Source organism: Lagenorhynchus albirostris, chromosome X (assembly GCF_949774975.1).
Source record: "Lagenorhynchus albirostris chromosome X, mLagAlb1.1, whole genome shotgun sequence".
Lineage (NCBI taxonomy): Eukaryota > Metazoa > Chordata > Mammalia > Artiodactyla > Delphinidae > Lagenorhynchus > Lagenorhynchus albirostris.
The window spans coordinates 95,745,123-95,756,654 of NC_083116.1; the positions used below are offsets into that span (position 1 = coordinate 95,745,123).

Sequence of the window (11,532 nt, forward strand, 5' to 3'; positions counted from 1 at the left end):
ACTAGAGAAAGCCCGCGTGCAGCAACGAAGACCCAACACAGCCAAAAATAAATAAATTAAAACAAACAAACAAGTTATTTAAAAAAAGAAAAGAAAGGGATGGAAGGGGGGAAATAAGTTAAAAGTGACTTAGAAGACATTTAAATAAAAGTTTTTAAAAGGCAAGCTAGTGCTCACTTCGGCAACACATACACTAAAATTGGAACGTGGGCTTCCCTGGTGGCGCAGTGGTTAAGAATCCGCCTGCCAATGCAGGGGACCCGGGTTCGAGCCCTGGTCCCGGTAGATCCCACATGACGCGGAGCAACTAAGCCCGTGTGCCACAACTACTGAGCCTGAGCTCTAGAGCCCGCGAACCACGGCTACTGAAGCCCGTGCACCTAGAGCCCGTTGTCTGCAACAAGAGAAGCCACCGCAATGAGAAGCCCGCGCACCACAACGAAGAGTAGCCCCCTCTCGCTGCAACTAGAGAAAACCAGCACGCAGCAACGAAGACTCAACACAGCCTAAATAAATAAACAAATAAGTAAATTTATTAAAACATAAATAAAAAAATAAGAAATAAAAAAACATAAATAAAATAAAATTGGAACGATACCGAGAAGATTAGCATGGCCCCTACACAAGGATGACGCACAAATTCATGAAGCATTCCATATTTTTGTGGGAATGTAAACTGGTACAACCACTATGGAGAACAGCATGGAAGTTCCTTAAAAAACTAAAAATAGAACTACCATATGACACAGCAATCCCACTCCTGGGCATATATCTGGAGCAAACCATAATTCAAAAAGCTGTATGCACCCCAATGTTCATTGCAGCACTATTTACAATAGCCAAGACATGGAAGCAACCTAAACATCCATCAACAAATGAATGGATAAAGAAGATGTGGTACATATATACAATGGAATATTACTCAGCCATTAAAAAGAATGAAATAATGCCATTTGCAGCAACGTGGATGGACCTAGAGATTATCATACTAAGTGAAGTAAGTCAGAGAAAGACAAATATCATGTGATATCACTTATATGTGGAATCTAAAAAATGCCACATGAACTTATTTACAAAACAGAAACAGACTCACAGACTTTGAAAGCAAACTTATGGTTACCAAAGGGGAAACATGGGGGGAGGGATAAATTAGGAACTTGAGATTAACATATATACGCTCCTATATATAAGATAGATAACCAACAAGGACCTACTGTATGGCACAGAGAACTCTACTCAATATTCTGTAATAACCTATATATGTAAAGAATCTGAAAAAGAATGATTATGTGTATAACTGAAACACTTTGCAGTACACCTGAAACTAACACAAGATTGTAAATCAACTATACTCCAATAAAAAATGTTTTTTAGGGCTTCCCTGGTGGCGCAGTGGTTGAGAGTCCGCCTGCCGATGCAGGGGACACGGGTTCGTGCCCCGGTCCGGGAGGATCCCACGTGCCGCAGAGCGGCTGGGCCCGTGAGCCGTGGCCGCTGAGCCTGCGCGTCTGGAGCCTGTGCTCCGCAGCGGGAGAGGCCGCAACAGTGAGAGGCCCGCGTATGGCAAAAAAAAAAAAAAAAAAAAAAAAAAAAAAAAAAAATGTTTTTTAAAAGACAAGCTAAACTTACTGTAGGGATGCAAAATTGGTTGATAAAACACTTGTTTTTTTGTGACTAACATAAAAGTCAGGATCATGGTTACTTCTGGGCAAGGGAGGGGGCTATGATTGGGATGGGAAACATGAAGTGGTTTCTAGGGTACCTGGCAAAGCTCTATTTCTTGACCTAGGTGGTAGTTAAAAGGATGCTCGGCTTAAAATAATTCATTGTCATACATTTGCTTTGCTTGTGTTTGTGTTTTATTTTATAATAAAGAGGGTTTGAAAAATAAAAACAGTTTGCTATATAATCTACAAGGACTTCATTTTGCTGTTCTTAGGACCCAGAAACCCTCAGTATAGTTCTTAAAATTCCCAATTCTCTGGTATCTGTTGCGGTCACACCATTCATACGGTTGTTTTCCAGATGTTGAGCATATGTCCTGGCTATTCTGGGACAACCGTGATTTTAAATAGTCTATCTGCATGTCACTGCAAATCATCATTTCCCCCTAAATTCCAAGATCTTGATGAATTATAGCTACATGAACCGAATCATTAAGCATTGTTTGAGATCGTGGGGCTGAAAAAAAGAAAAAAAAAAAAAAACGCCACCTCACAATTATTTACAAAGTTGAGCTCACAGTGACCCATGTTCTGTTGAGGGAAGATTGTGTGTGCAGCACATTCTGGTCAGAATGCCTGTGGGCGAGGGGAACAGTTCCCTGAGCAATGTCCTCCTCCTTGAGGTACAGTGATTGGCATTCAGGGGACCAAGGATGGTAGACACATTTCTTCTGAAGTAGGAAGAGCCAGAGGGTGGGCCTGGTTCAACAACCATTGGGGCCAAGGATGGGAAAGTAAGGTGAGCAGGCAAGTCTCTAGGTTAGAAGCAGAGATAGAACAGGGGCAAGGCCAGGGGGCAGGACATGGACAGGGCAAGAGTAGGTATGTGTGTGGAAGTGGTGGCTTTCCTTTCTGGCCATCCATCTTATGGGGTGTGCTAAGATGACCTGGTTTATGGGCGGCCCCATCCCTCTGCCATCTCCCCACTAGGCAGCTGGGTAGGGCAAGGAAGAATTGAGCTTCTCCAAATTTGTCTAAGGAAAGATCTTTGCCTTTTCCTGAGAAGAAAATCAGGTTTCCTCTGGTGCTTCTGATCCACCTCCTCTTCCCACAGTACATATCAACTAGAGCTAGCCAAGGTCTCTGCCACAACCCAGTACTTCCTCCCCCGTGTCCTCCTGCTTCCCATCTCTAGTGGGCAGGCTGTTGTGGTGGGAGGTATGGTAATCCCCAGAACCTGTGACTATGTCACCTTATGTGGCAAAAAGGACTTTACACATGTGACCAAGTTCAGGATCTCGCGATGGGGAAATCAGTCAGGATTATCCAGCTGGACCCAGTGTGATCACAAGGGTCCCTCTAAGAGGGAGGCAAGAGGGTCAGAGCTAGAGAAGGTGATGTGATGATGGAAGCAGAAGTGAGAAAGAGAGAGAGAGACATTGAGAGAAAGATTGGAAGATGCTACGCTGAAGGCTTTGAAGATGGAGGGAGGGCCGTGAGCTAAAGAATGCAGGCAGCCTGTAGCTGGAAAAGGCAAGGAAATGTATTCTCCCCTAGAGGCTCCTGAAGGAACGCAGCCAACACCTTGATGTCTGGACTTCTAACCTTCCAAACTTTAAGATGATAAATGGGTATTATTTTAAGTCACTAAGTTTGCGGTCATTTGTTACAGCAGTGATAGGAAACTCATAGGGGGAGGAAACGGGGCAGGCTCTCGATGAGCCAGCTGAGGCAGGGAGTGGTAGAAGATGCTGTGGGGTGCCTAGAGAGGGGCCACCGACAGTGGAATTCCACGGGGCTGAGGAAGCCTGTGAGCCTGCATGGGTGGAGAAAGCGGGCTTTAGCTTTTCAACAGGGACAGCTGAAGCAGTGGGAGGGAGGAGAGTCTTGGGTTGTTTTCTCTGATTGTCCGCATGGAGCCCAATGTCTGTTGGCCCATGCCATATTTCCCTTTTGCCCTCATTGTAGGGTATCCCTTTGGCCTCCTTTAAAGCTGACAGGCACTGTGTCCTACCAGGGCAAGGAGAAGCCTTGCTAGATATTAACGGGCAGCTGGCATTATGAGTTAGTTTCAGAGGCAGTAGGGATGAAAGCTCTAGTGATCAAGGAATGGAATGTTCTGGATAGAGGGAGGTGAATTGACAGGTTACCTGTTAGCTGGATGATGAGTTAGCATAGGGCCACATGAGTCATTCAGTTCGGCTGCCAGGAATGAATCGGAAAGCTGCGGTGACTCTTGCCCAGTGACAGGAACTCTGGAAGCTTCAGTTCCCTCAGCTGTGAAATGGGCTGAACATACTATCTACCTCACAGGGCTGTAACTAGGCTTAAGGAGCTAATCCATGGGAAATAGTGCAGTGTCAGCACACAGAAAGCACTCAAGGAAGTTTATAATTATGTAACACTGTAGCCTCAATTGGAAATCAGGGAGAGGGTGGCCTGTGGAGGTGGAAAGGCCCTTTGGTAAACAGGGCAAAGGGAGGTCTGTTGAATGCAGGTAGTGAGGTGTATCAGATCACGCCGTAACATGGATGGATGGGGCACAACCATCAGGAAGTCCAACAGGATGCTCGGTAATCAGGAAGTGGATGTCAAAGCCTGTCCTCGGCAGGGACGCATGCATGGTGGGGGGTTGGGGGGTAACATGACACACCCTGAAAAGCAGGCCTCGGGACCTGACAGTCACCTCATCCCTATCCCTGTAACATGGGGCATGACTCTACCGTGGTGAGGAGTGGCCAGGAAGTCCAGGGGTCCATCCTGGGGCCAGGCCAGAGCAGGACCCCTGCAGGATGCAGCTAGAACAGAAAGAGCTGGTGGCAAGGCCAAGTTCGGTGAGCCCGGTGAGCGCCAGGCCTGAGGTAGCTGAGATCATTCAAGGAGACCAAAGGGTAAGAGGAGGACTGGACCTGAGAGGGAAAATGCAGCACCAGGAGCTGGAGTGCCAAGGGGCAAAGTCCAGTGGGAGGCTGGGAAGCACTGGGCAACTCCTCACCAGCTGAAGGCCTGGGCCCCCAGGGGAATGCTCCATGGCTGTCCGTGGCGGGCTGTGCCTGAATCAGTTGGCCTAACTTTGTCAACCGTTCCAGGCTGTTTGAAGAGTCTGGGGAAACCTTCAAGGAAATATTTAAATGCAGTTTTTTGTTTCAGTGTCAAAATGAGTGCAAAAGACATGAGAAGAAGACGTAGTTTTAAAAATGTTGACCTTGTACCATCTATACTCAGTGGAAAAGTGGCATGAATGTTTTTTACAGTGGGAAATCTGACTTCACAAACACAGCCAAAGAACCATCAGTTCCCTACCCGTTCTGCAGCTTCTATTATGTCTGCGAAGAAAATTTTCATGAAATTATTCTATTAAAATGGAAGAGTATTTTTATAGTCAAATAAACAGTTGTCATTTAAGTGGAGCACCCCATTACCTAACACAGCCATGATTTCAGATTGTACTAAACATCAATTTTCACATATTTAAAACCAATATTTTATCAGCACTAACAAAAAGTGGAACAATTGTAGAAGAGTTTTCTTCCAAAGCCTCAATTTCTTTTTTCTTCTTTTTTTGGCCACACCTCGAGGTATGCAGAACTTCCCTGGGGTTGAACGCACGCCCCCTGCAGTGGAAGCGGGGAATCTTAACCACTGGACCACCAGGGAAGTCCCCCAAAGACTCTTAAGAATTAGCCAGTGGGAGACTTCCCTGGTGGTCCAGCGGTTAAGAATCCGCCTTGCAATGCAGCGGATGCAGGTTTGGTCCCTGGTTGGGGAACTAGGATCCCACATGCCGCAGGGCAACTAAGCCTGCGCGCCACAACTAGAGAGAAGCCCACGCGCTGCAATGAAAGATCCCGTGTGCTGCAACTAAGACCCGACGCAGCCAAAAAATAAATAATTAATTAGGGAAAAAAGAAAAGAATTAGCCAGTGGTATTGAGTGAAACTTTATCTCTTAGAAAGATTTCTCTAAATTCAAACAAAAAGTTGTTCCTATCATTACTAAAATTTTTTATGAAAACACTATAGTTAATGTGAAAGCCCCTGAACTTTACATTCTACTGTGGTAGTTAACTGAGTGATTACATAAATATTGTCATTGTTATGAGCCATAAAGAACATGCTACTGAGATTGCCGGCACATCTGCTCAAAGTATAAATACTGACTTTGGAGAAGCAAAACTTACAAAGTTACAGTAGGGTTTAGAAGAAAGAAAAACTTCTGAAATTTTGTAGTTCCTAGAAATGAAATTTCAGGAGACAATTGCTAAGGACAGTAGAGGCAAATCTTGAGACCATCTATTGTTTATTCTAATTCAATAGGGGGGAAAGCGCCCTGAATAGGATTATCTGAAAAAAGCATGAAGTCTTTTAAAAATCCCTCTTCCTTCTATATCATAGTGTGTCTCATCTTTCTTTATTTCTCAATGAGAACAGTAGTTAAACATTATCAGGAATGGTTGGATGGTCCTAAAAGTATTCATCACAAGAAAACAAAAATATTGGTCCTTTCACTTCTAGTGAAGTGAGATTGTTTTGTTGATTATCCATTTTGAGGGATCTGAAAAGTAATTGACCATTGAAACTGTAAAACCTCTCCTAAGAATTCAAATTAATTATTCAGAGTCAGGTCAAGAAATGTTTGAAAGTTTAAAGAGGAATAAATAATGGTTGAGCAGACTGAGTTCCCCAAACAAGTACATGCAGACATGAAAATTGCGGGAGATAATTATTAATAACAGCTTAGACAACTACCCACTAATCAATGTTCCTAACCTGTATGATCCTGTTGTAAAGTCCATAGAACCAAGTACTAAGTTTTTCTTGTTTAAGAGGAATACCCAATACCTAGAAGAGTGCTTAGAACGTAGTAGAGCCTCAATAAATATTCATGGAATTTTAAAAAATAGGTGAATAAAAAATCAAGGCAATTATAAACTCCAGGAAAAAATGGTGTGGCAGAAATTATCCGCAGTAGCCATCCCTCCTTCTTTGTTAATAGAACTCTGACTTCGTTTAAGTATAGGTCAGTTTCATCTACTTCAGGAGTGTTGGGACTCCTCCTGTCCCCCAGAAGGAGAATACTGATTAGTCAAAGCCAATCATGGTAATTTATCCCCTTTGATGGTGACTGGTTTACAAATAAACACGTGACACAACACTGGTCAATGAGACCCAAGAAGAAGTCTGCTGTGAAGTTTCCAAGAAAGTTCTCACACTTAAGAAAAAGACAAGGAGACAGGACATCCTCTCTTCAATCCAATTGACGCTCTGTGATCCTTGCAGCTACTGCAGCCCCCCTGTGACCATGACGGGACCAGCCAGAGGACCAAAGCCAACAATTAGCAGAAAGATGGAAAAGGCTTGGAACTTTGCTGCCACTGTTGAGTCAGTGGCTAAATTAAGCAACCCTGGAATTCCCTAGCTCTGGACTTCTTTTACAAGATGACAAACCTCACTATTGTTTAAGCCATGTTAAGTTGAGTCTTCTGCCACTTGTGGAAAAAAACAGCCCAACAGGCTTATGCTATTTGTTGGCTACTCATTCCTCATCTCCTTTTTCATTATAGAAAGTGAAAATGCTTTCCCAGCTTCCCTTGCAGCTGGGAGCTCATGCGACCTCGTTTTGACCCATGAGATATAAAGGGAAGTCCACTTGGAGTTCTGGGAAAGGAATTACCTCCCCTCCAAACAAAATAAAAGACAGAGGCATGGGAGGGGAATTTTCTTTCTCTTCCTGAATGACGCAGTTGGAGCTGTGTCAACCACCTTGTGGCTATTATGAGCAAAACTGAATATGAAAACCAGGACACAGGATTGCAGAATGGAAAGAGGGAAGGGACTGGGTTCTGATGACACTGCCAAGCCTCTGAACCAACCTTTGGCCTTCCTGCTTTACACACATTAAGAAAGTAAGAAAGAGACTTATGGTTTAAACCACTGTTTTGTTTTGTTTGTTTGTTTGTTTGGTTGGGGTTTTTTTGCCATGTGGCGTGGCTTGTGGGATCTTAGTTCCCTGGCCAGTGATGGAACCCATGTCCCCTACAGTGGAAGCGTGGAGTCTTAACCACTGGACCACCAGAGAAGTCTCTAGCCACTGTTGGTGAGATGGGTTTTCTGTTACTTGCAGCTTAGAGCATCCTTACTGATATAGCCACATTTATAGAGCTGTTGAGTCAGAAAGAAAGTGTGGCTGTGGAGCTCAATCTAGCTCAGCAGTGAATGTTTGCCTGGCCATAATAACAGAAATGCTGACTTGTTTTAACCAAAAAATGTAATATAGCCCTGTTGGGGGGAGCAGAGGGAGGGGGAAAATGGGATCAGGGTATCTGAAAAGGTCCAGTTTTCATCACCATGATGGGAAGTCCACAGATAATGTCTAAACTTAGAAAATAAAACATAGTGGTTTAAGTGTATTAACTAGTAATATGGAGAGATATATCAGGAGGAAGAGAGAAAAGGGCTGAAAATATCTGCTTTGGAAGAAAAGTGAAGGAAGTAGGGAAGCCTGGGGCAGGGTGATTGCCCTGATTTATTATGAGCCTTTCAGTTCTACTTGACTCTTTAAGAAATGAACACATATTCTCTGATAAAATCTTAATTTCAAATCAAATAATATCCAAAAATGTTAGATTTGGAGACAAATTTTACTACTTAAACCATGCCAAAGAGAAATAAACTAACAAAATGAGTGACTACATGAGAGGTTACTCATGTAGTATCATGGATGTACAAAAATGGATGGAAGTCACAAAGACAAGGCTGTTAGGGATGTATGGTGATGCGTATTTGTAATGAACATAGGAAATGTGAAGACAAAGTCTACACTTTTGACTTCCAGTTCAAGGCATCAATTTATCGGTTTACAGATACTAGTTTTATGCATATCACATGCTCAGTCTTATATTTGAATCTCTTTGAATCCCTGCAATGAAAACACTCAACATCACAGCTGGGGAGCCAAGAGTAACCAACATAGAACAGCATAAGAAAAGAATCAAGAGGAGTTGATAAAGGAGCATTGGTATGGTCAGGCATGGCCCTCTGGGCAATGTGGGTTTGACCTGGGCTGTAAAGAATGAATGGTGCTTCTGGAGGCAGCAAGGAGGAGGGTGGGGTTCCAGGTAAAATAGATAAGACAAACAAAGTCATTAAGGTAGCAAAGATCCTTAACGTATAAAGAGCTCTTCTAATTTAAGGAAAAGAAAAAGACCAGAAACCCAGGAGTAAAAGGGGCACAGGATATAAGCAGATATCATTCACCAAAAAAAACAAAGAAATGTAAATGGATCTTAAATATGTGAAAAGATTTCCAGACATAGAAAGAGAAAAATCCAATAAATTCCATTTTCATCTCTCACATTTTACAAAGATGAAGAAGTTTGATAATTCAGTGTGTGGCAGGCAGAATTCTAAGGTGGTCACCCAAATCCCCACCCCATGGTATACCATCACCTTCTCCCAGTTCTTCACTCATGTACTAATCTAGGTGTTGCTGTGAAGGAATTTTGCAGATGTGATAATGTTCCCAAATCAGGTGACTTTAGGATAATCTGGGTGGCATGATTTAATCACATGAGTCCTTTAAATCTAGGTATAGAGGTCAGAGACAGGGAAGGCAGAGATCCAAAGCACAAGAAGGATTTGATTAGCTGTTGTTCACTTGAAGATGGAGGGGGCCATGTGGCAAGGACTGTGGGCAGTCTTTAGGAGCTGAGAGTGGCCCCCAGCTGACAGCCAGCAGAGGCAGACCTCAGTCCTACAACCATAAGGAACTGAATTCCGCCAACAACAAAAACAAGCTTGGAAGCAGATATTTCACCAGAGCCTCCGGACAAGAACTCAGCCCTGCTAACACCTTATTTTTAACCTTGTGAGACCCTGAGCAGAGAACCCAGCCATGCCATGCCAGACTTCTGAACTACAGAACTGTGAGCTAATAAATGGGTGGGGTTTTAAGCCACTGAGTTTGCGGTAATTTATTACACAGCCATAGAAAACTAATATGCTGTGTTTAAAAGGGCGTGGAGAAACTGGCTTATTCATTTATTGCTGGCCAGCATGTAAATAAGCATAACCTCTATGCAGGGCAAGTTGACAATATCTATGAAAATTAAAGTTGCTCGGGGCTTCCCTGGTGGCGCAGTGGTTGACAGTCCGCCTGCCGATGCAGGGGACACGGGTTCGTGCCCCGGTCCGGGAAGATCCCACATGCCGTGGAGCGGCTGGGTCTGTGAGCCATGGCCGCTGAGCCTGCGGGTCCGGAGCCTGCGCTCCGCAATGGGAGAGGCCACAACAGGGAGAGACCCGCGTACCGCAAAAAAAAAGTTAAAGTTGCTCATCCCTTTGACCCAGTAACTCCACCTTTAAAGACTCATCCTACGGGTATATCCACACGTGTACAAGATGATCGACAAACAACAACATCAAACAACAACATACACTGTAGTGTTGTTTGTAACAGCAAAAGACCATCTGCCGCCTAAATATCTAATCGATGGCAGGCTAGCCAAATACATGATGGTATGGCCTCCAAAATGAGACCACTCCAGATACACCGATGTAGAAACATCTCCAGGAATTATTGTTAGGTAAAAATGTAAGGTTTAGGTGGTGTATAGAATCCTACTATTTATATGGGGCTCCAAAAATAGATACAATCAGATATGTTGGTAAATGCACAGGATATTTATGGAAGATACACAAGAAACCTGTCCCAAGAACACTTTGGGAAGTGGACCAAGTGACAAGAGGACAGAGGAGGAAGATCGTTCCCAGGTTACCTCTGTTCTCTTGTGTGTATTACCTGTTCAGAAAAATAAATACAAACAAAAGAACAAGGTTAGCTCTGCCCTTGTGGGTACTTGAAGAGAAGGAAACTATATTTCATTTGTTTCTCCTTCCTCCTTCAAAGGGAGGAAGAAGGAAAGAAGGGCAGGAGACAGGGGGAGGGAAGAAGTGAGGAAAGGAAAAGTAGCAGGAGAAACGGAAGGAGAAACTTCCCCTCTGTTCAACTGGCTACTTTTACTTGGTATGAGCGTTATGGTTCATCTTCAGGTACAGGTCCACTTGCAATTGGGCACAGAGACGTCCCCTGTGAGAACAGCGCCTGCCATTTCTTTGTGCTGGCTGTGCACCCTCCTGGCTCCCAGTAGCTGCGCCATAAATATTTCCTGCAGGACGAAGCGATTGACTAATGGCTGCTTTATCCACATTCTTTCCCTCGAAACAGTAGGGTGGAAATGTGCTTTTGTTCTTACGTTTGTGAAAGATTTCTAAACTTTTGCTAAAAAGTTGGCATTTCAATATGAGCTGTTGTCTCTTTTTGCCAGCGGGCGCCAGTTGGGAGGAGAAGACTGGGTTGGGGGGCTTGCTTATGGTGACCCAATTTTGAAATTGAGAAAGGACTTGATGGCAAATGGAATAGGGCAGAGAGGGACCCCGCAGACTCAGAGCCCACCCCAGCCCTGGCTGCAAGGACGATCACTGGACAGCTCTCACATGTGCGTACCCTGCATCCTGGTCCTTCTGAACTATTTCCAGTTCTCCACGATTTCCTACACACCTATCCCTTTCCACTTGTTGGCCCCTCTGCCTGGAAAACAACCCTTTCTCCTTCTTTGCCTGACCAACTCAGGCTTCTCACCAGACTTCGTTCAAGGCTTTCTGTTTGATGAAACTGTCATGACCCACCACATCTGGATTAGGGGCCCCTCCTCTGTGTTCCCATAACCCCCCGACACTGTTCACATCCCTGTCTTAGTTTGTGCTCCCCCCAAAGCAAGCCAAGAGACATTGAGACAAGGATTTTGGGTGCAGGTTGTTATTTGAGAGGTGACCCCAGGAATCACCAGTGAAAGAGTGGGGAAAGTGAG

General features: G+C 44.2%; 1 non-coding gene across 1 annotated transcript; it reads left to right on the forward strand.

The window, feature by feature from the left end:
• The first annotated feature begins 561 nt into the window (after positions 1-561).
• Positions 562-663, forward strand: LOC132514218 (U6 spliceosomal RNA). The gene has a single exon (XR_009538702.1). It is a non-coding gene; the product is annotated as a U6 spliceosomal RNA (small nuclear RNA).
• Positions 664-11,532: the final 10,869 nt, after the last annotated feature.